At 37.4% G+C, this 26611-nt stretch overlaps 1 protein-coding gene and 1 non-coding gene across 2 annotated transcripts in view; one reads left to right on the plus strand and one right to left on the minus strand.

Annotated features, from left to right (window-relative positions):
• FAM83B (family with sequence similarity 83 member B) overlaps nucleotides 1-24567 on the minus strand; it is a 936941-nt gene extending 912374 nt beyond the window's left edge. The window contains exon 1 of the mRNA XM_044063868.1: nucleotides 24394-24567. The gene's annotated coding sequence lies outside the window, so the exon portion shown is untranslated. The remainder of the gene's footprint in view (nucleotides 1-24393) is intronic.
• On the plus strand, nucleotides 854-1021 carry LOC122796070. Its single transcript, XR_006363913.1, has one exon. It is a non-coding gene; the product is annotated as a U1 spliceosomal RNA (small nuclear RNA).
• Nucleotides 24568-26611: the final 2044 nt, after the last annotated feature.

Consider the following 26611-nt stretch of genomic DNA (forward strand, 5'->3'; position numbering starts at 1 on the left):
ATAAGCTGACAGAAGAAAGAGTGCCTGTGATTTGTTTATTAATCTTGCAAAGTTCAAGTCCTATTTGTTCCAGAAGATTATTTCCATTGTGATTCATCTGGTTCTTTGGCCTCTCTGGTTTTGCCATGGTTATGTTCATACATTCATTGTACATTGTCATAAATGTTTGCATTGCTTTTTATGTCTCTTACGACAACAGAACAATCACATCCTTGCTTTAACTTTCTAACTGCCTCCCTTCTCCAGTTTATCTTTATGTTTTTGTGACTCATGTGACTCCTGTTTATACATTGCCTTGTCTTCATTTTACTTTGGTTGCTGTCCTTCTTAGTTGATGTCCCTTTCTCCTGCAATGTAATTTCACTAGATATACCCTCTGGCACCTTGGTTCCTTATTTGGTGTGCATGACCTGTAATTGCAAATCTTGGAACTTCAAAAAATGTATGATGATTTTCCAAGAAATAAAGACTAAATGTCAAACTTATTGTAATATCATTAAAGCATATCTTGTGGAGGCTTTACCTACCCAAATCTACCATAACTGTTTTATTTATATATAATAACTCCAGCACTGTTGTACTTCAGAGTAGCAGAAATAATTTGAGATACTGCAGTTTTGGATATCTAATATATGTGCTTTATTTGCACATACAGTCTTCCTATTCAGAGAATCATAATTCCAGGCCCAAGAATTTCAGCACAGACACCAATAATCTATTTGGTTACATTGAACTGAACTAGTCGTATTTAGTAGGTATGTATTAATATTTGGAAGTTTCCCACCAGTTTAGATCATGGCTGTGTTTTTCATGGGTTAGTTTATTTCTTGAATAATCCTTAAATGCACAGATTATATGTGTGGCCTGGCAGGGGGAAATACCACAATCAAGACGGTGGTTTCTCCAGTGTAAGGATCTTCTGTTGCACTTTTGTTGAGTTGACCCCTGTGATGTCTGCAAATATGGAAAACTCACATGCATAATTTATGGTACTGGGGTACTATGTTTGCACATTTATTTACTGTGCATTGGGGGTTTGCATAATGGTTAAGGTGTTTACCTTATAGACACAAGGTACAGGGTCTGAGTCTTAACTTTAGGTTGGGAAACTTAGCTAGGCTTAAAATGATCCCCAAGGGCAGATTGCCTAATACTAAACTATATACCAATAAAGAGTTTGACTTGTGCAGCCAATAACAAATAGTAAGTAGCAAATAATAAAAGAATATAAAGATATTAAGAAAATCATGATTTCATGTTTAATTCTCTCTCACAGGTGCTGAAAAATATAAGGGTTGGTATTTTGCAGGCCTTTTGCACACTATGCTGAAATATGTCCTGAACAGGACATATTAAATGTACTGAAACATGTCCAAATTGCCATTACCTATTGGAGAATATCTGGTTTTATTCCAATTAAGAAAATGAGCAAGCCAACCCAAAGCTATGTTGACAATGAGAGACTTCTGATATATATTATATAACTTAAAAGATTTTGATTGTGCTACATATACTGGAGCTTTTCTCCCCGGGCCTCCACTGAAAAGGAACCTTTGTGCCCTTCCAGACTTCCCTGGTCAAGAAATGTAAAATAAATAAATAAAATAAAGTAAATATTGCACTCATAATATGGCCACATTTTATATTATAAAAAATATTAAAAAATAAATTAATTAGTGGATATGTATGCATAGAATATTTTGTTGTTTAACTGTTACAGAAAATGTAGGGTTACACTAAAATGTGATTATTACCTGCCTACACAACAAACAAATACTCACTTCTGTGACACTACATATTTCAGGATCAGTTACCATTGATATAATTATTCAGACTTACTGTAAAAACGTTACTTTTAAGCTATGCCATCACTTTTCAAACAACACACATTGTTATTAGGAAGACAGCTATCAGCAGGCACTTCCTTCAAAGCAACACTACTCAACACATTCAACTTCTCTTAATAATCTTGTCAGATGATGTTCTTCCAAATGGAGAAACTAATGATCTTCCAAACCCCAGCTACAATAACTCTCACCAAACCTTAAAACACAACAAAGGCCTAAAAATTATTCATACCAATGCCAGATGCCTATGTAATAAAATATCAAACTTTCAACAACCAGATGCCCTTGCTATCTCAGTAATATGGTTGATGCCACATATACAAGGTAACAAGCCTGCAGTTCCTGGCTATGAAATCTTCCATAAGTATAGGGATAGCAAGAGCTCTAGTGGAGTCATTATACATGCACAAATATCACTTAACCTGAAGCTACACCCCATGCATTATCTTCTGCAAATGGTGGTTAAGTGCCAGGAACAATAAAGGATCTCACAGATCCACCCATCTTTGTGATAATCCTGTTTTGTCCTTGAAGCTTCAACAGCTTAAAGCCAAGCTTCAAAATATTACTAACATCAAGACACTAATTGTACTAGGCAAATTACATTTGCATTACTATGAGATTCGTCACAGATCTATAATGGTTTACCACGATAGTACAAAGCCTAAACTCGGTAACTCTAACCTCTTGCTTTTTCAGACATAGGACAGGGTGTCAAACACCTGTTAGTCTTGGAAGTACTAGAAATTTACATAACTCAATATCAAGCCCTGTACTCTAGCAGCTCACCCACCTTCAAAAAGACAGCAGAGACAGTACTATAAAACTTATCCTTAACTAGTGAAGAGGAGCTTATAACTTGTACCAATAAAACAACAGTGATCAAGGTCCCAGATAAGTATGCATTACATTTAGCAAATTTTTTCTACACATTTCTCTCACAGATTTAGAATCAGAAATTGTATCATATGGCACTCAACAAAGTATCTATTTGACTAGCTATCATCATGGTTTTAAGACCTTCAACGAATAAATCTTAATCCATAACAGAGTTTCCCATTTGATGGTTTGAGACACTTGATGTCTTCTATATTTGCAGGAAGATATTTACAGTCCATTTCTGCTGGTTTCTAGAGGGGATCAGACATTCTTATTTATTGTATGGTACCGGTCTTCCATCTTTCACTCATAAATCTGTCAAAATCCAGTAATCTTTCAAAACCGCATAAGCTGCCTGGTCAGCTGCAGTTAAAATCAATACAGTATCTCCCACTATATGTATATAATGGGCGACTTGTATTCATGGCAATTTAATCTGGGTAACATTTTCCATTCCATAGTCAGATTCTAGCACCCCAGCAGTAAAGCATCTGGGCTCATACCTCTCAACTCTCCAGATTTTTGCAGAATGTCCAGATTTTTGCTTTGCATTTTTGGTCTGTTCCTCATAAAATGTTTGTTCTCTGACAAATAATTGGCAAGTCATTGAGGACTGAAGTTAGAAAATAATGACAGGAATTTGAGTTTCAGACTTCATACCCTTCCAAAAATTCATGCTAATAAAAAAACCTGTTATTCTATCAACTTTCTAAGTTTGTAAGAGCACTGTAAGGCAAGTAAAAGGTATATGCCCTTTTCTCCATTGTAGTACAATCCTGGAGTTAGTAGATATAGTTCGGGGGGTGGGGGGCATAGCCCCCCGCCTTGTTTGTTTTATATTATATTTTACTAAAAACTTCAAAACAATACATTTTAAACAACAGACATGCATAGTTACAACACTAATGACTAACTCACTCCAGAAGAAAATATGTACTCAATCTTAGTGGGGAGGGAGCTATGCACCCCCCAACTATATATACTAACTCCAGGATTGCACTATAGTGGGGAAAAGGGCATATACCTTTTACTTGCCTTACAGTACTCTACACAATGCCATATATACTAACTGCAGTTCAGTGAAATGAGATTTAGTGAAATGAGTTTTCAGTAATTTGAGTTTTCAGCAAAGTGGTCAGGGTGAAATGAAATTCAGTGAAATGAGATTCAATGAAACAAAGTAGACCCATATATATATATATATATATATATATATATATATATATATATATATATATATATATATACACACACACACACACACACACTGTATATATATATATATATATATATATATATATATATATATATATATATATATATTTATACATTTATAGATAGAAAAAGTGAGATATACACACACAGATATCGCTCTCTCGCTCTCTCTCTCTCTATATATATATATATATATATATATATATTTATTTATATATGTCATGACATACCTAAAACTCAAAACATCGAACTGCAATTAATCTAAACAAAAATAAAAAAAAAAAAGAAACACAAAGTACAAAACACTGAAAACTCATAATATTGAATCACAAATATTAAATAATTGTATTCAGCTAAAAAAAAAAAAAAATCTTACACCCTAACTGCAAAACTGAAATAAAGTGCTGTGTTGGTAGTGGTACTATTAGCAAAAGGGTTTTTAACAATGAAATGTGTAAGGGGCAGAGATAGGGTTAGGGTAAGGTTTAGCATATGAGTAAGGTGGGCAGGATATATTACTATCGATAATCTTGGTAGGAACTTGTAGAAGGGAAACTGTCCTACAAATGATTGAATTACAACACATTATAATTAAGCGGGTCTATATCATATTGTCGAACTTTTAAAAGTTCGAATGTCATACGGTCAACACTATATAATCAAACTTTTAAAAGTTTGAAAGTTTAAACGGAGATCTCCGTACAGTGCAGAATGGGAAGATTTCCCTTTTCTGCACTGTAGTGCGATCTTGGAGTTGGTATATTTAAAGATCGGATGGTGTGGTGGGCACAGCCCCCCACATGGGGGGTGCAGGGGGGCTTGCCCCTCTGCTTAAACCATTCAAGTAGGGTTTTTCTTTGGTTTATTTTTTTATTAAATTTTCGAACTTTTAAAAGTTCGATCATATGGTGTCGACCATATGATGTTCAAACTTTTTAAAGTTTGATTATGTAATATAGACGCGATTAAGCTACCTTTGTCAGAGCAAACATATTCTTTTCTGTAGCTACAAAAAGCTGTCTTTCTCAGCTTGTTAATAACAACAGGAAATTTGTTCTGTGACTAACTCTGATTGTCTTAATATTCTTGAACTATGTGCTACAACACACAGTCTAGGACTGTCACCATATTATTCACACGACTGCTGTCCTCTTTGCATGTCACTAAGATGTCATTCAGTTAGAAGTCTTTACTAGAAATTCCCTGCATCACTTCATGACTTTTTACCACAAGCAATATGATTATATCAGCATGACTCCTAATGTGTATTGATATTCAAGAACTGCATGAAAGACTTGTCCTTCTTATTCAGAAGGTAAGCTTCTGCCAAGTTAGTCTTTTAAGAAATATTTCATCATTAGAGAATGCGGATAAGGTATTACACTTTAAACAGCAGAGTTTCTTAATATCTGCAATGTTTAACTCACTTAACCTGATTGTTTTATTACAAAGAAACTCTTTGTCCATTCCACATTAAAAAATACTTCATCATTTTCAAAAATCTATAATTCCCACATCACCTGGAACCACAGGGAGTACTACATTTTTTTAGCTATGACACTATACCCACCATTCTGTGATGACACATATACCAGTTTAGTGGAATGTTAATTTATTTCAACTTTTTTTCTCCATTTTGTGTTCCTGTTTTCAGAACATTCAATTCTGATTTGTCTGTTTTACCAGTAAAGGCTAAAGGAACAATATGCAACCTCTGGCAGACATACTCTGTGGCATCATTGCAAATATTTTCTTGTAATCCATACCTAAATTTATAGATAGTGCATCCCCTATATCTACATACACCATCACTACTTTAAGGATGATCAACATGACCGTGGTCATTGTCAGTCATACCATACTATTTCAAAGATATTAGACCCTCTGTTTTAGATCTGAAATAACTCTTCAGTTTTACTAACTCAGTATCACTATAACTGCCATAGATTTCAACTGTCCCTATTTTGGAAAAATGTTTGTATTTTCAGGACTGATTTATCCCTGCCCATGATGCACCTATTTTGCGAGGTAGGTCCCTATGCACTGTTTTGATTTTCCCTTTAACACAATTTTCTAAATCCCCCCTCATTACATGTGATTTTTTTGAAGCTGTCAAGTACACAGAAAACCATACTATGTGACCAACACACTAGTGGCACCAATAATTTAAAGGAAGAACAAAAACATCAAGACACATCTTACAACTCCTTTGTTCTGAAGCAAAAATAAATTACCTTGTACGGTAGAATTTTACAATATAGTTCATTAAAATCTGCAGGTTTTACACTCGCTGTCTCTGATGATGTATTTATTTTTCAGTACAATTTTTGTCACTCTGATTTTTTATATACTTCTGAGTTGTATCCCACAGTCCCTCTGGAAGTGGGAAGAGTTATACATTTTTTGGTATACAAATTTTATGCCAATTAGAACTCATGATCTTTGACTGAATATACTTTTCAAGGACCTGGTCACCTGTTTTCATTGTCTGCAGGTTCAAATTTGTTAACAGTTGTGTGTTTTATCTTCTTGAATGCTTTATTTAACAATTGCTCTCTTTCTGGCATCATTGTATCTGCAGACTCATTCATCTCAGCCATTGTTTTTTGTGTTTTCTACACTTTCTGCAGTATTTTATTTTATTTTTTTTAACCAACAGTCACCGTCTTCATGTGACTTTTGTTACAATAAAATGTGTCTATCTCATCAAAGACAAGTGAGACAATTTCCTCCATGCACTTATTCAAGCCCAACTTGGATCATTGGATGGGGAATCATAAATTTACCCCTGGCATTCCACCTGTGTCCCAATTAGAAGGAGGAAGCTTATAAATGCTGATTCACCAATACATACGCTATACCCCTAATAAAATGAATAGTATTAAAACCTCTCAAATACATTTAGGATGCATGTCTAGTCGTAAAAAGGTCTTTTTTGTTCATTAGCCAATGTAATTACCTATGAACATATTAAAGGTAGGATGCCTTTCCAATCTCTCAATGTACTTTCGCCAATCATCCACAGTTATACTACTTAACTTGTCCCTTTTGCAGAATATCCAGCCCAATCTTTATAGAAGTTGGGGTTTTCCTGCAAATCATTGAGGGCTGCAGTTACTAATAATGACAGACACTTGAGTTTTTGTCTTTACATCCTTTACATCCTTAATGCATGCTAATGCAAAACCTGTTACTTTAGCAACTTTCTCAGTTTATAAGAGCAGCATTTAAAATCTGCCCCTGATTTTGGGCCTTTGTCCCCCCATTATTTTGGCTTTGTACAGAATTCTTGGGTTAAGAGGTTGAGAGCTACGTTCACAGTGGCACTAACATCACTGAGATTTCATTACGGCCTACTGTCAAAGGTTTGCACCTGCTTTTAAGCTCTAGTATAAGTCACCGTTTTAGATTCTTAACAGAATGTACAATCCTTATGCCTAATGTATATACAGTCACCATGCAAAAAATGTTTCCTAACAAATGACACTATGTCTAAAGTAATCTAAAGTTCATTGATTGGCCTTTGTGTTATACAAAACTTACCTCACAGTGCTTGTAGCTAAATTATTTCATGACCGTAAGCACTGTGTATAAATCATTAAATAATTCAATAAGTATTATCATATGTTGCATAAAAATTACTATATATTGCCTTAGTTTCTGAGATCAACATTAATCACACTACCCAGTTCTGAGGTTACCTTCTGTCAAAAGATTTTTAATACTCTTAACATATACTGGAAGAATCACGCAGCAAAAAAGGTAGGCCAAAAAAGAGTTTATTTAACATGCATGGAGATCTGCCACAAAAAGTTCTGTTGCTAGCAGTCTAATTTCTACACACTTTACATGGGTTTATATACCCTCTTCAGGCATACTCAGCAACTGGTTACTAGACAAGGAATTTCAGTCAAGGCTATAAATTCACTCAGTGGAGCCTTAGATGGTAAAAAAGTCAGACACAAGATAAGTTGGTGCCTACATCAAGGTAACATCTATGCACTCCTCCTTGGTCAGAGGTCAGTCCCAAGATAGGCCTGTGCCTGGACCAAAGTAGCATCTGTGCATTCCTTTCTGGTCAGAGGTCAGTCCCAAGATAGGCCTGTGCCTGGACCAAAGTAGCATCTGTGCATTCCTTTCTGGTCAGCAAATTCCTTACAAGAAAAACAACTCATTTTAGCTTATTTCTTTGCACGCAATGCAGTTTCACATTTTAACCCTTCCTGTACAGGATACAAAGATGTTGAACACAAAGATTCTTACTACATTTCCCGGCTCACAACACTTTGTATCCCCAGTAATACATTTTATTCATACAGGTTTTAACACGATTCATTTTCGGTATATTCAGAATAATAAGCTTTAGTTGCATTAGCAGACAATACACTTGATATTATCATTCGGATGCAAGGAATGCAACAACAACCCAACAGTAGGAATATAATGGCACCAACACATACAGCAATTAAGACATTCATAAATACTGTTCCCCAATTTCCAAACCAATTCTGGAAAAAGTCAGTCAATGGATTCTGTCCTGGTTTTGTAAGTTCAGAAACTTGTTGTAAGATTTCCAAATGACTGTCTATATCATGTTCATCATCGGGAATAAAAGAACAACACTCCTCCTGGATAAGAGCACAAGTACCTCCTTTCGCCGCTAGGGTGAAATCGAGCGCCATCCGATTCTGCAACACTACAGTCCTCATTGCAGTTAGCTCATCCGTCACCAACTCCAGTGCAGAAAAAGTTGCATTGCTCAGAGTTTCTAACAGTTTTGACAATTTTCTGAGCTCCCAAATAGATTTTACTGTCCCATAGGCTGGAAGAATACCAGCCCAAGAAATGACATCATCGCCCAAGTCCATGTGTGACAGTCCCTTGCTGCTACTGTGGGCCAAATCGTGATGATAGATCCAGGATGCATCAATGTTACCTACGGATTAACAGGTTTATTCACAGCACGTACATTTCGTATTTTACCTTGGGGAAGAGTAAAGGAATGTCTTATAGCTGGTGCCAAATAACCCAAAAAACAACTGCCTGACCAATTCCTTGGTAACCATTTGTATGCTTTTTTACCACAGACAAAATAACAGTCATTCACTTTAAGAGTGATATATACTGGAATAGAATGATTTCCTTTGTCTTGTATCCCTTTAAACAAAAGATCATACACAGATAACATTTTTCAACAAAACTAGTGACATTAATAAGCCCTGTACTATTAATAAGCACTCTTATAGGCTTGAAACTTGTTGCACAGTGCCCATCTAATGTACAGTTATGAATTATGGTTATATTACATTGACTCCATCCAACCTTAATTTTTCCAGATCTCTGGAAACATACAGTTCCATTCTGACGACCCATGAGGGGTAATGCTATTTTGTCCTTTACAGCTATCTCCGAAGTTTCAAATAGTAAATTGGTCCATGTATCATTTGCCCCAAAGGGACTGTACCTAACATCAGACCACCATGTACAGTCGGGATAGCTGTGCATATCCAACAATTTGAAACATTAAAAGACAAAGCATATGCATATTTAATAGCCTGATACGTATTAAAGGGTGGATGCCAAGCTGTATTTTTATCTCTCTTTGTTTGGCTCGTTCCGTGAAAATAAAATGGCCAAAACAGAAAAATAACACTTACAATCACTAATAACAAAATTATTTTACAATGCCTTTGTGGGAAGGACTGCTCCCTTCCGGTATTTTCCTGCATTGCTACAACAGTCAGAAAAGTTCATACAAAAACAGGATTACTACTAATCAATGTTCCTCAGGGGAACTCAAATTCTTTTCCAACTCAAATTTCCTGACAATCTTGCAATGTGTCAGGTGGATCCAAGATGTTCGCTCCTTTATTCGAACTGCTGTGGGTGTCGAAATCAAAACCTGGTATGGGCCTTCCCACTGGAGAGGCCCACGTTTTTACAATTTTAATCCACACCCACTCGCCAGCCTTCACTTCCAGGATCCTGTTGTTCTTCTGATCTGAAAAATAGTCATTTGTTAGAGAAGTGTTAGTTTTTGTCAGCATTTTCCTCATGTAATCTGCTATCTCTTCACCCCCCTCACGTTCCGCAGGCAAAAGACCTTGCCACTGCGGACGTAATAAGGTCTCCCATATAGTAGTTCAAATGGTGTGACCCCTTTTGAAGTGGGAGTGGTACGCATGGACAGGAGTGCCAGAGGTAAGCAGTTTATCCAAGACTGATGTGTCTCGCCATGAGTTTACGTGAACTTGCCTTTGAGAATGCCATTATGGCGTTCAACCAACCCTGCTGACTGTGGGTGGTAGGCACAGTGATGTTTTAAGTCAATCTGAAAACCCGCAGCCAACTTTTCAATAACTTGGTTTACAAAATGTGTGCCATTATCAGAATAGATGCGTGTGGGTAGCCCAAAATGAGGGATAATATTATTCGTAAGGGCCTTGGCTACCGACAGGGCATCTGGATGAGTTACTGGAAAAGCTTCAACCCATTTTGTAAAAGCATCAATAATGACTAATACAAATCGCTTTTGTTGAACAGGGTTAGTTCAATAAAATCCATACAGATTGTGTGAAATGGATACGGAGGCAGCGGAAAGCTGCGGAGTGATTCGACCCCACCACCATGGTATCGTGCACAAAGCAGGCACGATAAACAAAACCGTTTAGCATATGCTATAAAGCCCTTGGTCCAGAAAATTTGCTGGGTCATTTGAACCATAGCAGCAGGGCCCAGATGAGATGGGCCATGCGCCACTAATGAGGCATACCTAAAAAGGTTTGTTGGCAAAACATACTTATCATTTGGACCTACAAAACTCCTTGCTTTTGAATAGCCCCATATTTAACCCATCGCTGTTTTTCCTGAACTGTACTAAGTTCCTGCATTACTTGTAAAGTTTGTAGATCAAATTTATCTGTAGGATAAAGTTCCTTCTGTGTGGTCTCGAGTGCAAAAGTAGAGGTTAAGGCTACACTTTTGCAGTTTTGTCAGCTAGTGCATTTCCAAGTGATACTGGATCCTTGGCATTCGTGTGTGCTGCGACTTACAGATGGCCAATCCCCGTGGCAGTTGGACAGCTTGTAAGAGGTTAAGAATTAAATCCTTGTGGGTTATTTCCTTTCCTGAGGCAGTAACCATTCCCCTATTTTTCCATTGCTGTGCAAAGACATGGACCGTGGAAAAGCATACTGACTATCTGTGTAGATAGTAACTGCCTTATCCTTGGAAATGGTACATGCTCTGGTCAAAGCAATCAATTCAGCCGCTTGTGCGGACAGATTCCTGGGGAGAGGTTTTGCCTCTAGTACCTTAGTCTCAGTTGTGACTGCATAACCCACTTGTGTAATACCTGCCTCATTCTTACGTGCTGACCCATCTACGAACAGGGTCCAATCTGAATTTGCCAAAGGCTGATCCTTAAGGTCTGGTCTTGGCAAGACATTAGAGTGTATTAAGTCTAAACATACGTGAGGGGCACCGTCATCAGCTGTAGGTAACAGCGTGGCTGGATTAAGAGTGGTGCATCGCTCAATGGTCATGTGTGGTTGTGATAGTAATGTTGTCATGCAGGACAAGTGTCTGCTAGAGAGAGAAAGGTAATTTTATCCTGTAGAAGTATTACCGCGACAGAGTGCGGTACCCGTAAAGTAAGGTCATGAAACAAAACTAGGTTGCAGACGCCTGCACGCCAGTGCAGCTGCGACTACTGCTTGTACACAGTGTGGCAACGATCGTGCCACTGTGTCCAGTTTACTGGAATAAAAAGCTAATGGCCTCAACTTATCCCCATAAATTTGCAAAAGAACCGATGTCATAAAGCCCTGCTTACAATCTACTGTCTGAACAAAAGGTTTTGTATAGTCAGGAAGCTAAGTGTTGCAGATCCTGCTATCAGTTGCTTTACCCTAGTAAATGCCTGTATTGCCTTATCTGTCCATTTCAGCGCCATGTGCTGCCATGGGAAGTGCAAAAATAAGTTCTGAAAGTGGACTCACTTCCTCTGCATAATTGGGAATCCAACTACGACAAAAGTTAGTTATTCCTAAAAATGACATCATTTCTTTTTTGTACTGGGCATTGGTGCCTGTAAAATAGCTTCTTTTCTACAGCTATCCAGTTGTCTACCAGCATTTGAAATGGTATAGCCTAGATATCGTACTTCAGCTTTACAAAATTGTAATTTAGATTTGTTTACCTTATGTCCCTCTTTTGCCAAGAAATGCAATAACCGAATAGTTTCGACTCACAGACAGCCTCCGTGGGTGCAGCCAGTAAGATGTCGCCCACGATAACAGTAGATGACAGCCATGCTCGTTGAAACTGTGCCAGGTTTGTTGACATTTCTTGCGAAAAGATTGTAGGGCTTTCACAATATCCCTGCGGCAGCCTTGTGTAGGTGTACCGCTTGCTCATGAACGTAAAAGCGAACCAAAACCTACTAGTTTCCTGTAGAGGGATGGGGAAATGCGTTACTGATATCAATGACAGAAAAATACTTATCTGTGGGAAGGATATCATTTAACAAAACAGATGGATCTGGGACCATAGGAGCCCTTGGTACTACAGCAGCATTCACAGCTTGCAGATCCTGTACCATTCTCCAGGTCCCATCCGGTTTCCTTACTGGGAACAAGGGTGTGTTACACGGTGAATCTGTGCATGGAATTAGAACCCCAGCTTGTAATAGAGCCGTGATCACTGGTAGAATGCCTTCTTCTGCCTTTTACTTAGCGGATACTGACGCTTGTGAGGTCTAAAGTCGGATTTTGGAGTTATTTTAACCTGTCCTGCTGTTCTTATTAGCCCAATGTCATGTTGCCCAAGGGACCATAAGGAGTCTGGCACTGATTGTAACTTTAATTCTTCCTGTGGCGTTAGGAGATATAGTCAGAATGGCCCTTCCCGGTGGTGTTAGCCTGTCTTCACGGAGGTGCACTGTTGGTCTGGCCTGGGTGACCCAATTTAGTCTTTGTACCTGTACGCTTTACATACCAACTGTTCTGGCGTCATTTTAGCCCATTCAGTAACTTTCCTCCCCACCAGATACCATGCCATTTGTTCTTCCCTTGTTACAGAGACATGTGCAATAGAATTATTGCAAAAAAGTAACTGCATATCTTTTGTAAGACTGCATGTAACTGCAGAATTTCCTGCTTTATCCCAATATAGGTTTTGTAACAAGATTTTTGTGACCTTGTGTTTAAAGAATTGCTCTTCATATTTGTGGCCTGGTCCTACATGCTTTCTGTAGTACATTGTACAATGTAGTTGTTTAGCTACCACTGGCGGTTGTGTGCCATATTTGCTTAAGGCTAAATTAGTTAACTCATTAACTACATTTTGTGGTCCAGTTTCGACAAGATCATTACTGTACCAGTAGTGTAAATCACCCTGCCCCACCTGCAACATAACATCTTGAATTTCTACTCGTTTGGCCAGAATCCCTGATGCAGTCGGCACAGCTGCTATGCCAAACACATGCATCAAATCTCTCCTAATAAGTTTACAGGGCAAATTTTGGAAATAATGACTCGAAATCTGATAGTTTGGTTAGTTTCAGGGTCCGTAAACCATAAGGGTTTAGATAGTGGTTCTTTATAAATGCGCCATTGGCTGCCTTGACTAATACATAGTCATCAGAAGTTACATCAGATGGCACTGCAGAGGTTTTAGCAGGGTCCTGGAGGCCCCTGAATCACACAAAATTCTACATCCTTCCCTTCCACTTGAAGTGTGATAATCGGTTGTGCCTCTAGCTGCATAGTTACAGCAAGCGCTGTTAAATTAACAACCTGATATTCACCTTTGTCTGAAAAATCAGTCATTTCATTCTCCCATCCTGCACATTCTCCCTTACCTTCTTCGTTATGTCCTCAAAAGCTTCCTTTTCACTCTGCCTTATTGAGTCTGGCCCATCAGCCTTTTGTCCGGTCTGATTCACCTCCACCACCATCATATAGTCATGCTGACTCATGATTCGGGTGGTTTTAGTTCTTTCAGAAGACCGACAATCCCTGGCAAAATGTCCCTTTCTACCACATTTGAAACATTCTCCTCTTTTCTGTCTGCCTTCATAGTCTTCGGAATGTCCCACATTCCCTCTTCCTCTACCCCTGCCTCTGCCCCTTCCTCTACCCCTGTTAGTTGGACCTTGCAATAGCATAAGTGTCCCATCTTCACTCACGGTAAAGGTTTGAGCTTGTTTCTTTTCCTTTCTTCTAAATATTTTTCTGCATGTCTTGCATACTCCAGTAAGGGTTGCAGACGTGCCGTCCTATGATCTATCATATGTTTGTGAATGAAGTTACTGATTGCAGTCCTACATCCTTTTAAAAAGGCATTTTTTAACTGTTGTTCATAAGGTGAATCCTTTTCTTGATTAAGCGGTTTGTCTATTCCACTATGGTTATCAAAACACTGGGTAAGTCTGTGCAAGTAGTTATCTACTTTTTCATCGTCTTCTTGCACACATCTATTGATACAGGTCCAGTCTGCCCTAGGCTTCCATTTTTCCATAATACGGTCTAGTAAATCCTTAACCTGCTTTTGGTAGGAGTCTGAATTGTAGGCAAGTGGTCTATCATCTCCCCTGGTTATGGGGTCCCAGTCCCCACAGACCAGGTGCCAGTCGGGACCCAAAATTTGTCGAACTACTTGCTCCAGCTCTACGGCATTTAGCTTGTAACTTTCTATCATGCCTGCGATATTTTCACAAAACTTGGTCATGTCTAATTTTGGGTGTGGTATGCCCTCCACAGCTTTTGGATGTCTTCCGTGTCCAAGGTCGATAAACTAAAATAGTGGGACCTTGACCGGTGTTCCTGCTTGTGGATTTGCTACTTCTATAAGGGGATATGAGTCTGCAGATACTATATTTAATTCATCTTCTTGCATTTCAGCTTCCTTACGTCCATTCTGATTTATCTATATTACGGTTGCGGAGTTGCAGGGTTTCACCTACTTGTTTTGTCAGTACTACAGAGGGTACAGTTTTATCCTGATTCTCTGTGTCATCTTCCTGTTACTGGGGTGGGCTAACCATGTCTTTTCTAACTTCGATACGAGGGCGGGCTGTTGGTCACGACAGGCAACAGATGTCTCATCATCCTCTTCGGACAAAAATGCATCTTTTGCACTCGAGCCACCATCTCCTTATTTGAAAATTGTTCCCTATGTCTCTTATTAGCTTCTTCTAACCATTTCTGTGCTTGAGGAAATCCTACCTTTTTGTTTCTTAACCTTACCTCCTGTGTCCCTGCGCAGGTCTCTCACTAGATTTTGACATTCTGATTTATTCAAGGTACCACTAAACCCATAGTCTTTCTTCCATTTTTTATATATTTCAAGTTTTTGATGTAATTTAAACATATATTCCTCATCCTCAGTCCTTTTATTTAAGCAGCCCTTCCTAACACAACAACTGCTTCCTGTTCCCATTTTTCTTATTTAAAAGAAAAACTGTTTCCTTTTCCTGAGATCTCTACCGGTCTTTTGTAAAATTTTAAACAAAAGAAATTCCTTTATGACTAGTCCCTTTTAAATATAAAAAAACTTTACAACAAAAGCTTACCTTACTGCGGATGTTCCGCCCTGCTTCCTCACCGTCCCACGGATCGAATCTAAGAGTGACTGGCCTCTACTTACGACTTTTTTGTCGGAGGTCTTTTCCGCTCAAGGGAGCCCAAGATTCGCTCTCCCCTTCCTGTACAGGTTTTTCAGTCCCTCTTATGCGATTCGCATCATGGAAGAGGTGGCCCCATTACGCCAGAAATGTCAAAAGATTTTTAATACTCTTAACATATACTGGAAGAATCACGCAGCAAAAAAGGTAGGCCAAAAAAGAGTTTATTTAACATGCATGGAGATCTGCCACAAAAAGTTCTGTTGCTAGCAGTCTAATTTCTACACACTTTACATGGGTTTATATACCCTCTTTCGTGCATACTCAGCAACTGGTTACTAGACAAGGAATTTCAGTCAAGGCTATAAATTCACTCAGTGGAGCCTTAGATGGTAAAAAAGTCAGACACAAGATAAGTTGGTGCCTACATCAAGGTAACATCTATGCACTCCTCCTTGGTCAGAGGTCAGTCCCAAGATAGGCCTGTGCCTGGACCAAAGTAGCATCTGTGCATTCCTTTCTGGTCAGAGGTCAGTCCCAAGATAGGCCTGTGCCTGGACCAAAGTAGCATCTGTGCATTCCTTTCTGGTCAGCAAATTCCTTACAAGAAAAACAACTCATTTTAGCTTATTTCTTTGCACGCAATGCAGTTTCACATTTTAACCCTTCCTGTACAGGATACAAAGATGTTGAACACAAAGATTCTTACTACACCTTCTCACCTGCATGAATTTGTTAACAGTTGTGTGTTTTATCTTCTTGAATGCTTTATTTAACAATTGCTCTCTTTCTGGCATCATTGTATCTGCAGACTCATTCATCTCAGCCATTGTTTTTGTGTTTTCTACACTTTCTGCAGTATTTTATTTTATTTTTTAACCAGGATGGGGAATCATAAATTTACCCTGGCATTCCACCTGTGTCCCAATTAGTAATAAAATGAATAGTATTAAAACCTCTCAAATACATTTAGGATGCATGTCTAGTCGTAAAAGGTCTTTTTGTTCATTAGCCAATGTAATTACCTATGAACATATTAAAGGTAGGATGCCTTTCCAATCTCTCAATGTACTAATCATCCACAGTTATACTACTTAACTTGTCCCTTTTGCAGAATATCCAGCCCAATCTTTATAGAAGTTGGGGTTTTCCTGCAAATCATTGAGGGCTGCAGTTACTAATAATGACAGACACTTGAGTTTTGTCTTTACATCCTTTACATCCTTAATGCATGCTAATGCAAAACCTGTTACTTTAGCAACTTTCTCAGTTTATAAGAGCAGCATTTAAAGTACAGAATTTCACTGAGATTTCATTACTGTCAAAGGTTTGCACCTGCTTTTAAGCTCTAGTATAGATTCTTAACAGAATGTACAATCCTTATGCCTAATGTATATACAGTCACCATGCAAAAAATGTTTCCTAACAAATGACACTATGTCTAAAGTAATCTAAAGTTCATTGATTGGCCTTTGTGTTATACAAAACTTACCTCACAGTGCTTGTAGCTAAATTATTTCATGACCGTAAGCACTGTGTATAAATCATTAAATAATTCAATAAGTATTATCATATGTTGCATAAAAATTACTATATATTGCCTTAGTTTCTGAGATCAACATTAATCACACTACCCAGTTCTGAGGTTACCTTCTCACCTGCATGAATTTCATATCATGGTTGTTGTGCCTATTTTCTCTTACATTTATCTCTGCACCTTCAATCCATTGTGTTATAGACTGGAGCCTTAAAAATGTTTTGGTGCACATGAGCATGACCTCAGTACTAATTTATTTTGTCTCTAACAGCTCAATATTTTACTGAATGCTGCCAGCTCTGCAATGTAGTGTGATAAAGCCCTGGTTACATCACAGGCAATCCAAATTCAAATGGTGGCTTCAGCACCAGTAGGAAATGGTGGTAGAGCAGAAGAGTGATCAGGCATCAGTGGTTCACTGGTAATGGGAAGAGGGCAGCATCTCTGGATCACCATAAAGGTGACACTTTGTAGGAATATAGAGCAGGGGAGTTAACAGCTGTCAGTGGTTCACTGGTCTGGTGAGGAGGGTGGCATCTCTGGCTTGCCACTGGGGTGACACTTTGTAGGAACATAGAGTAGGGGAGTGATCAGCCATTGGTGGTTTACTGGTCTGGGGAGGAGGAGGGTGGCATATCTGGCTTGCCACAAGGGTGACACTTTGTAGGAACATAGAGCAGGGAAGTGATCAGCCATTGGTGGTTTACTGGTTGGGGGAGGAGGGAGGGATCTCTGCCTTGCCACAAGGGCGAAACTTTGTACAACCACTAGGTATTCACTCTATACAACTCAAGCCAGTATCCCTAACAGTCTTGAGGAAAAATTGCATGGACATCAGTAGCTAGCAGAAAATACAGACAAACAGCATCATGCTGAACACTTTTCTCTACAGGAAATTATTGCTAGTGCAATTTTTGCATGTGTGCTAGTAATGATTAACTTATTAGAGAGATTTCTCCTTTTTTGAGTTGGTGCAACTGTGGAGTTGACATGTTCAGGGGAAGGGGTCGCAGGGGGCTGGCCTTGCTGCAAAAAAAAAAAAAAAAAAAAAAAACAAGAAAAAAGGAGCTTTTTGCCCTCTTGGTTTTTGGACATTTTTTGCTGGTTCTTTTGAAATGTCAGCTTTCAGGAAGTTGGCTTTTCATAGTAGAACCACATGAGCCTAGTAAGTCTGCTCTGCCATGTGTAAGCTGCATAGTAAGCTGATGCAAATTCAGCAGGTATGCATCCTGGTACTTTTCCATCCAACTTTCACCATGGAGTGACCAATCTAATGGATGATTCCTAAGCAGTAGCAAATAGACAATAGGGCTTTTGCCTCACCCAGGGATTCCCAGCTGCTGTAGCCAGTGAATGAATGTACTTATTGGACATATGTAGAGTAATCAAAAGGCTTGGTACTGTAAGGGGAGCAGAATTTGGAAAAAAAAGATTTCAGTGTAGGCCCATACACAGAGCCCAAGATGTAGCTACTAAATCCATATATGTTTTCTTGATTGTTGCAGAAGTATGTCCATGGAGCATGTCCCTCACTTCATATTGCAATTCCTGTTTGTAGTAGACAAACTTAACTTTAACTTTTCTACAAACTGTCTAAAATTTCTATAAATATTAAATGATTGTCATATACCTAGTATCGATTCTTAACCAATGTTTTATATTATCTCTAATTTTTTATAATAATTTAAACTGCAGATGTTTTTGTCTTATTTTTGAAGATTGTAAAATTATTATTCTTAAAATGTTTTGTAATAATTTGGAACTTTTCTTCCTGGGTCTCCGCTAAAAATGGGCTTCTACCCAGTTAGACTTTATCGATAATTAAATGTCAAAAACAAACAAACAAACAAATGAATTAATAATGAATGAATGAATGCACCCATAAGCACATATACAGATGATTAACACTGGATGCATATTTTTGTTAAAATGTTTTAGTTACCACTGAAGTTGTTTGCCATCAGCTGACTCCCAGTTTCATTAAGATCATCCACTTCACTTTATCCAACAACTTAGATTCCTTACCCATTAACCATGAAATTCTCAATGTAAGCACTCAGTAGAAGGGACGACTAGGGTATTCCACTACAACCAAAGATATGTATTCTTTACTATCTTCTCACAAACATTGTTCAATTAATTGTAGTTACAGTACATAGTTCAAATCATTCATTATTATTTTACAAGTATAGGGAATAGTAGTCCTTACTTAAACTAGAAAACACAATTTTCATATACTGGAAAATATTTACAAGCAGTAAAAACTAACGCTCGGGTGAAATACTTAATTCTGTACATCTTGGAAATATTATAACATTTAAATTGTTCTGTTAAAATAAGATATGCTAGCACATGTGGCGCTATTAAAGGACCTTTACTGAAATAATATATCTGAATACATACTTTAACATAATACTTTTAAACCTAAAGATTAATGTGTAAAAACTAAATGTAAGAGGCTGCTGTCTTCCTCAAAGACTGACTGATTATAACAGGTGTGTGCCTTGTTAAACATTATATAATTTGCCTGTTTTGCATTCTGAACTGTGCTCATAAAAAGCTGCAGAGAATTTTAAGTGCATATGCTAAAATAAGCTTTAGCGCTGTATCACATTTATGCATGACTTTTTCTCAGTCCTCAGACTAGCAGTTAGCTGGGATTTGATTTCCTTCACGTCTGCTTAAATCCTGAATGGAAACAAGCAAGTCATTTTACAAAGAGCAAAGTTCACAAGTCACACCCGAAAACATACTTCTCAACCTCTTAGTGCAAGACAATTTGGACAAAACGAAAAATAATTGGAGCCCAGAGGCCCAAACTCAGGGGCATATTTTAATTATTGCTCTTATATGTTAGAAAGTTGCTACAATAACAGTTTTGCATTAGCCTGCATTTTCTGAAGGATATAAAGTGTGAAACTAAAATGTCATTATTTAGGGGTATCAATCTCTAATGATTTACCAGAAATACACAATTTTTGTGAAGAACAGTCCAAAGATATCAAGCAAAAATCTGCCATTCTGACAAAATCTGGACAATTGGGAGGTACGCTTGAAAATGGGACATTTTTGCCTAATGGATCTAATGTAGTAAAAAGGTTGCAACAATATATTCTCTGCCACTTCTCCTAGTAAACAAATATGGCAGGACATTGTGCTATGAGAGATGACCGCTCTTCATTCTTAATGTGTGTCTTTAACATCTGAGTAAGTACACTCAACAATCCTTTCTATTTAGGCCATAATTGTTTACAAGTGCTAATAATCCAATATTGCACATTGTGGCTAGAATTTCACCCTTTAGATTATATATGCCTAGTTGTTGCTTTATTTCACTGTCTTGTCATATTTCTTAATGGCTTATAACTTTTTTAATGCCCACTGTACTTAACGCAATAATACACCAACTTGGCTATTGTTCTGTTGTACTCTACTGTATAAAAGATAACACTCAGCAACTCTGTTATGTTGGTTTAAGTTTTTGTATTTCACCCCCTACAACCATGTTAAAGTCTTGTGTCTGGACACCTCCATATGCAAACAAGTGGAACAAAAGGGAATACATGGCTAGAACATTTACAGAAAGAGAAAACCTGCTATAACTTACTTTTCTTCTCCTACTTTGTGTATTCTTTTACACAATAAATTGATTCTAGTGTTTCTTTCCTTTCCTAATTCCATGTTTCTTACTCTTGATGCTACTAGCTGTCTAGATTAAACATGTTTATTATCCATTTTGCCTTTTAGCTCATCCGAAACACTTCAAGTCCACCCATATGCCTGCATACCATGTTTGCATTATGTTTTTGTAGGTGGTTACTTGCGCTACACTAAAATAGTTGGTGTCATATAGATGTGATCAGGTTTGATGTGCTTTAGAATAATGAAATACTCCTAATTTACAGTTACTGAGCATAGTATGGATATGTAAGACAAAATATCTTCTTTCACGTTCTGTAATATAATAAACTGGTAGTGCGTTACAGAGGTGTACCATAGTCCAGGTAATGTGCAGCACATACTGCTCAAAATATGTAAACAAACATATTACATCAGGAACAGTAGTCTTGTGGGCATCCATACTGCAAGCCAAGGGCTAAGGGAAAGGAATTAGAAGCTGTGCTAAAGCAACCTCAATCAGCAGGTTTGTGCAGCATGGATTCAGTGCTAATAGTGTAACTTTACAAAGAAATAAGTGTCAAGTAACTTTTGTAGATGCGCATCACAACATTGTTATTTAGACAACTGATTTTGTTCAACTCAGCATTTTATTTATTATTTATTCATTCATTCATACATTTACATATGTATGCATGCACATACAATGGGACTAATATATTGATTTATACATACCCCTTTTCTTACAACCAGTAATAACACAAATATAATCAAGATACAAACTTTGTATAAACAATTGCATATCCATATGTAAACTCTGGTTACATAATGGGGTACATTATACACTCTGATAGATTTCATGTTATGGTAGTAATGCTGTTGTATATTGTGGGCTTACAACAGGCTAAATACTTTCTTTAATTGTAACATTTTCAAAATATGTTCAAGATACTGGCAACAGTCAGTTGTATTTAATATAAAGTTGTTCAAGGAGGATAAGCCTAGTCTCACTTTGATTATAATGAAACTGTATGTGATATAAATAGATGAAACACAAACTGCCAAAGTGGGCAACAATTTTGAACGGGCTATTGTGTTGACCAAGCATTTCGTGGCCTCTGAGTTTCTTATAGAGCTTAAGGGTGTCTAAAGTTCAGTAACTTCTCCCTTTCTTATACAGTTGAAAGGTGTCAGGTTGGATACTTTGACTATAAAAGAAATGTAGTTCAGAGTTTTGCCCACAAATGACAAATTGTTCTCAGTTATGACAACTGCCGATTTGGCTATGCAGATAATCATCCAGAGTTTTATGCACACTGGTGATGCCTGCTATTTTGGGATCATGTCCATTATCTGACAACTAAACATACTTCATAGCTTACCCCGATTTTCAGGGATACCCCTGATTTCTCTGATACTGGATAATTTTTCACTGACCATTCTAAAATAAGTGAACCTTTGTGAAAAAACATAATTGATTATAATGAATAAATAATGAAATGCTTGACAGTTACAGACTACTTCTAATTCACACAATGCATGTTAATCCATGAACTCATAGTTACTGTCTAAGTTGATGGTAGTATTACTTAAAAACTGACCCATATTTGCTTCCTTTGTCCATGAACACTTTTGCCTTTGTGCCTGATTATGGTCACCTGTAATGCTATTGTTAAGAAGGTGTGATACCACTAATGGGGAGAACCAAGGCAAGAAAATTTATCAAAATATTTAAACCCAAGTATTTTATGGTGAATTAATAAGAAGTGTATACCAGATGAAATAAGCCACATAGGTACCAGTGCAAAAGAAGAAATAGCAAGTATAAGAACTACAAATGAATTGATGAAGTTTGTAAACCAAAACATTGACTCTCTTCAAGAGGAATCTTGATGAGTGGATGGGAGATCGTAGGTTTACCCCTGGTATCACTTCTGTGTCACTGTTAGACAGAGGCACAGTATACTAACCTCGAAAAAGGGCATAGCAAAATTAATTTAAAATGGGTGGCGAAAGCCAAACACACTCTAGCTAGGCTTATAAATGCCCTAGGGCAGATAGCCTAGTATGAACCTATGAACCTAAATGTTGCAGCATTAGAGTGAGGGGGGGAGCATACAAGAGAAAGAGTGGTCAAGGATTCAAACAATAGCATTTGGCTGAATTGTCAGTTTTTCAAAGGATGTCAGCATGGTTGGGGTTTTACTCCTGCCCTGAGCTCTCACTGTTGATTACATTAAGTCCAGGATGCACATGCAGCAGTACATGGTGAGTGAGTATGTGTGTGTGTGTGTGTGTGTGTGTGTGTGTGTGTGTGTGTGTGTGTGTGTGTGTGTGTGTGTGTGTGTGTGTGCTGCCACCACAGTGAAATAGGCTGCCTCAGAAAATGAGGTGGTATTTTTATTTTGATTAATTCACTTTTTTTAGGAACATTCTATAGAATGGCAAATATTGAGCCAAGGGTTAGGTTTACAACACACAGCCCTTGTTGCTGCTGTTTACCAGCAATTATGTTCTTTAGTAACAGAAAAGTATACTGCAGAATAAAACTGAAGGATATAGACGAATGAAATCATAACTTACTGACATTTTCTGACTGCTTAGAATAGACTGACAACTGATACTCATCATTTAATATTTATATAACTCATTACGAACAACACATTTATATTTTACTTATTACATGCATCCTATCAACTATGTATTGTAGTGCTTGCATCTTTTTGTATAAACTTTTTAATTCCAAAATGTCAATTTTTTCCAAACTCTGTGAAATTTAAACCAGTGACAGGTCTAAACAGGTTGTGAGATTCCTACTTATCTGTCTCTATTTTTCATTTATGTTATAAGAGGTAGGGATCCTAACCTGACACTGACTAATCCCATTTTATTTCTTTTCTATTAACTAGACTACTAAGGTAGTAGGTTTCATTTCTGAGGCTCATGTTCTGTTGTTTACTGTATGAAATTTTACTTAGGCACAGTTGGGTAGCAGCAAGATAAGCTTCTCTGTAATTTACATGAAACAAAAACCTCAGGGTCTATTACTTGTTGTATCAGCAACATGCTTTACATAAACACACACTTCTTGGAAAACATAAAAGAATATCAGATTATAAGTAAATCAAGGACATGCAATACAATGCACATATTCAGTATGCAGGTTTAAATCAATTGGTCAGTTCACATGGGCTGTTATTTATTGCAGGATGTGGTTTGTTAAAGAAGTAAGCATAGATCTGTTGCAAAACTTGAAAACTTCCAGGACAAAAGTGTCACAGTTTTGTTAGACAGTGCTGGTCCGTGTTATCAATGTCTTACTATATGAACCTAATTCCCAGTTGGCCGTAGGCTGCTTTGTCTTGCATTGGTTAAAACAAAACATTTACCAGCTGTACTTGCCATGCCTGCCTCAATTCCTTACAAGACCTGACAAGAAGTGAAGGAATTCATATGCAGCATGCTATCACATGTCATAGTTTGTGATGCACTGATAGATACACATTGTGGCACATGGGCAACCACAATAATTAAAGTCATTCAAAATTTATGAGTGTACTATGTGCACTCTTGAACAAATTACTGAACACAATGACACACCATTTGGTACTGTTAAGTCTACGAATACGATGCAACAGATTGGTTTAAAAAAATACATTTATGGCACTTACTGTGTGTGATCTTCTTCCAGATACCGTAGCTGTAAGTGCAGAATTCATCAGTTCAGAAAAGTATTAGCACATTCTGTATAGTTTCCTTACATGCAACATTCCTTGATAATTTTAAGCACAAATTAAATTCATAGCACTTCACTGAGAAGAGGAAAGCAAAAAAAAAAAAAGTCAACTGAGAAGCAGCTCAGCACAACAAAGGGTGGAGAAACCAGTTTCTAAAGGCAGAGGTGTCATATGAAACCTGCCTGCCTTCAGGCCTAACGCTAAGCATAACCAGTTCAAAATGTAGACACGCCCCCAGTTTAGTGCAAAGTACAGGGAATGTGTATACACACAATTCAAATCTAAATGACTCACAGGGAAGGTAAAACACCTCCAGACATGAACTGAGTAAACTTGCTGCTTTCTGTCTGCAGAGATACTTTCTTCACAAAAAAACTGGTTGTTTTTAGAATTTTCCCGCTGGAAATTACCTACAGTCCAAAATACCAAAATACATTGCCAGTGTTCACTTGCATGGAAGCAACACTTTAAATTACTGCCCAGATAGTTAGAATAACCTGTGGACGCGTTTTTTTTTTTAGGCATTTATACTGTAGCTAAATTCATTGTAGTTTACAGTTTTTAAATGCGTGCAAGAACCATTCCAGTATCATGAAATAAAAAGAAATGCATCTTATAGAGGACAAATAAAATGAAAGGTTAGAAACAAAGCTGAGAGGCAATAGAAAACCAGTGTGTATGTAGTAAAATGATGAAAATATTAGACCTGGTATAGTTTTTTCAATTTCTCCATCCTGTCATAAAACTGGAGAATCTTAGGTTTCTTATCTTGTCTTGCACTCTTTTATCAAAGCTTAAACTATGTAACTGTGCCAAGTAAGCCTAAGGCTATAACAGAATTCATTAGATAAGCAAATCTAGTGAAGTATCTGAAATGAATTCCAGCATACAGTTTGCAAAGTAACCAACAAATGTGTGCTGTTTGTGTGAATCATTGAGATGAGAAGTTGTTGTTTTTTTAATAATCCACTTCATTTTAAATATGCTTGTATTGTAACCATGGCTTTGTAAAATGCAGTATTAACTTTTCAGTTCTCTACTGTAAGTCTGTGGCTGAAATGTCTACATAATGGTCCATAATGCATCAGCCCCATACCCCTCAACTGTCCAGATTTTCATAGGATGTCCAGATATTTGCCTCCTATTTTTGGCCTGTTCCTCATAACATTTGTGATTTTCTGGCAAAATCAGTGGGAAATGATTCATTAAATAATGACAAACATTTGAATGTCAAGCTTCATATCTTTCAGAATTTGTTTGGTAATGTAAAACCGTTTATTCTAGCAACGTTTTATGTTTTTAAGAACAATATTTAAAATGTATCCTTATTTTAGGGCCCTTGACCCCCATTATGTTTGTTTGTCCAGTTTTCTTGTGTTAAGAGCTTGAGAGGTATGATAAGCTCACTATCCCACTACCCTAGTCAGCAAAGCTAATCAATAAAATAAATAAAAAAGAAAGAATGGAGGAATGAAATTAAAAAATGAGGAAAGAGGATGAATAAGTGAATCAAAGAAAGAAAGAAAAAACACATTTAGAAACTCATTGCCCATATTAGGGGGACTAGTCTTTGCATTTTTGGCTTATACACACAGTGCTTTGGTGTTATGCCATGTTTCAGAAAAGGTATTTACATTTAGAATAGCAAAATATAGGATAGCCAACATGATATGTCAAATTATATTGTAGTGTCATTAAAGGTGAGAATGTCAATACTTGGTACTCGAGCTCTGTAATTCACATATTACATGATTTGAGGGAAGGACCAGGGTTGTACGAGTAAAACAACTGCTTTGATTATTGTTAGTACGAGTGTGTGCAGGGGAAGGGGTTGTGCAGGGTCATCATCACAAATGTTACAAGAATGCTCCATTTTATATTTCCAGCTCATTCTACTGCCCCATCCCTTATCTCACTAAACAGAGTAACTTTGCAAATGCTATCTATATACTTCAGAAATATATACATTATATCATCTTTTTGCACTTACAACTAGATATCAGTTTTTAACTGTGTAATCATATGCTGAAATGAATTTGCTCACTGGGTAAATCTGCAGTTCCTTCTTTTGGGGGAAACAAAACTGCGCTATCTGGTTAAGTGATTTGCTCATTCACAGGGTAGTCAAATGAAGACTAAATGACTCAAACCC

Source organism: Protopterus annectens, chromosome 2.part2, assembly GCF_019279795.1.
Source record: "Protopterus annectens isolate FY-2018-M chromosome 2.part2, PAN1.0, whole genome shotgun sequence".
Classification (NCBI taxonomy): domain Eukaryota; kingdom Metazoa; phylum Chordata; order Ceratodontiformes; family Protopteridae; genus Protopterus; species Protopterus annectens.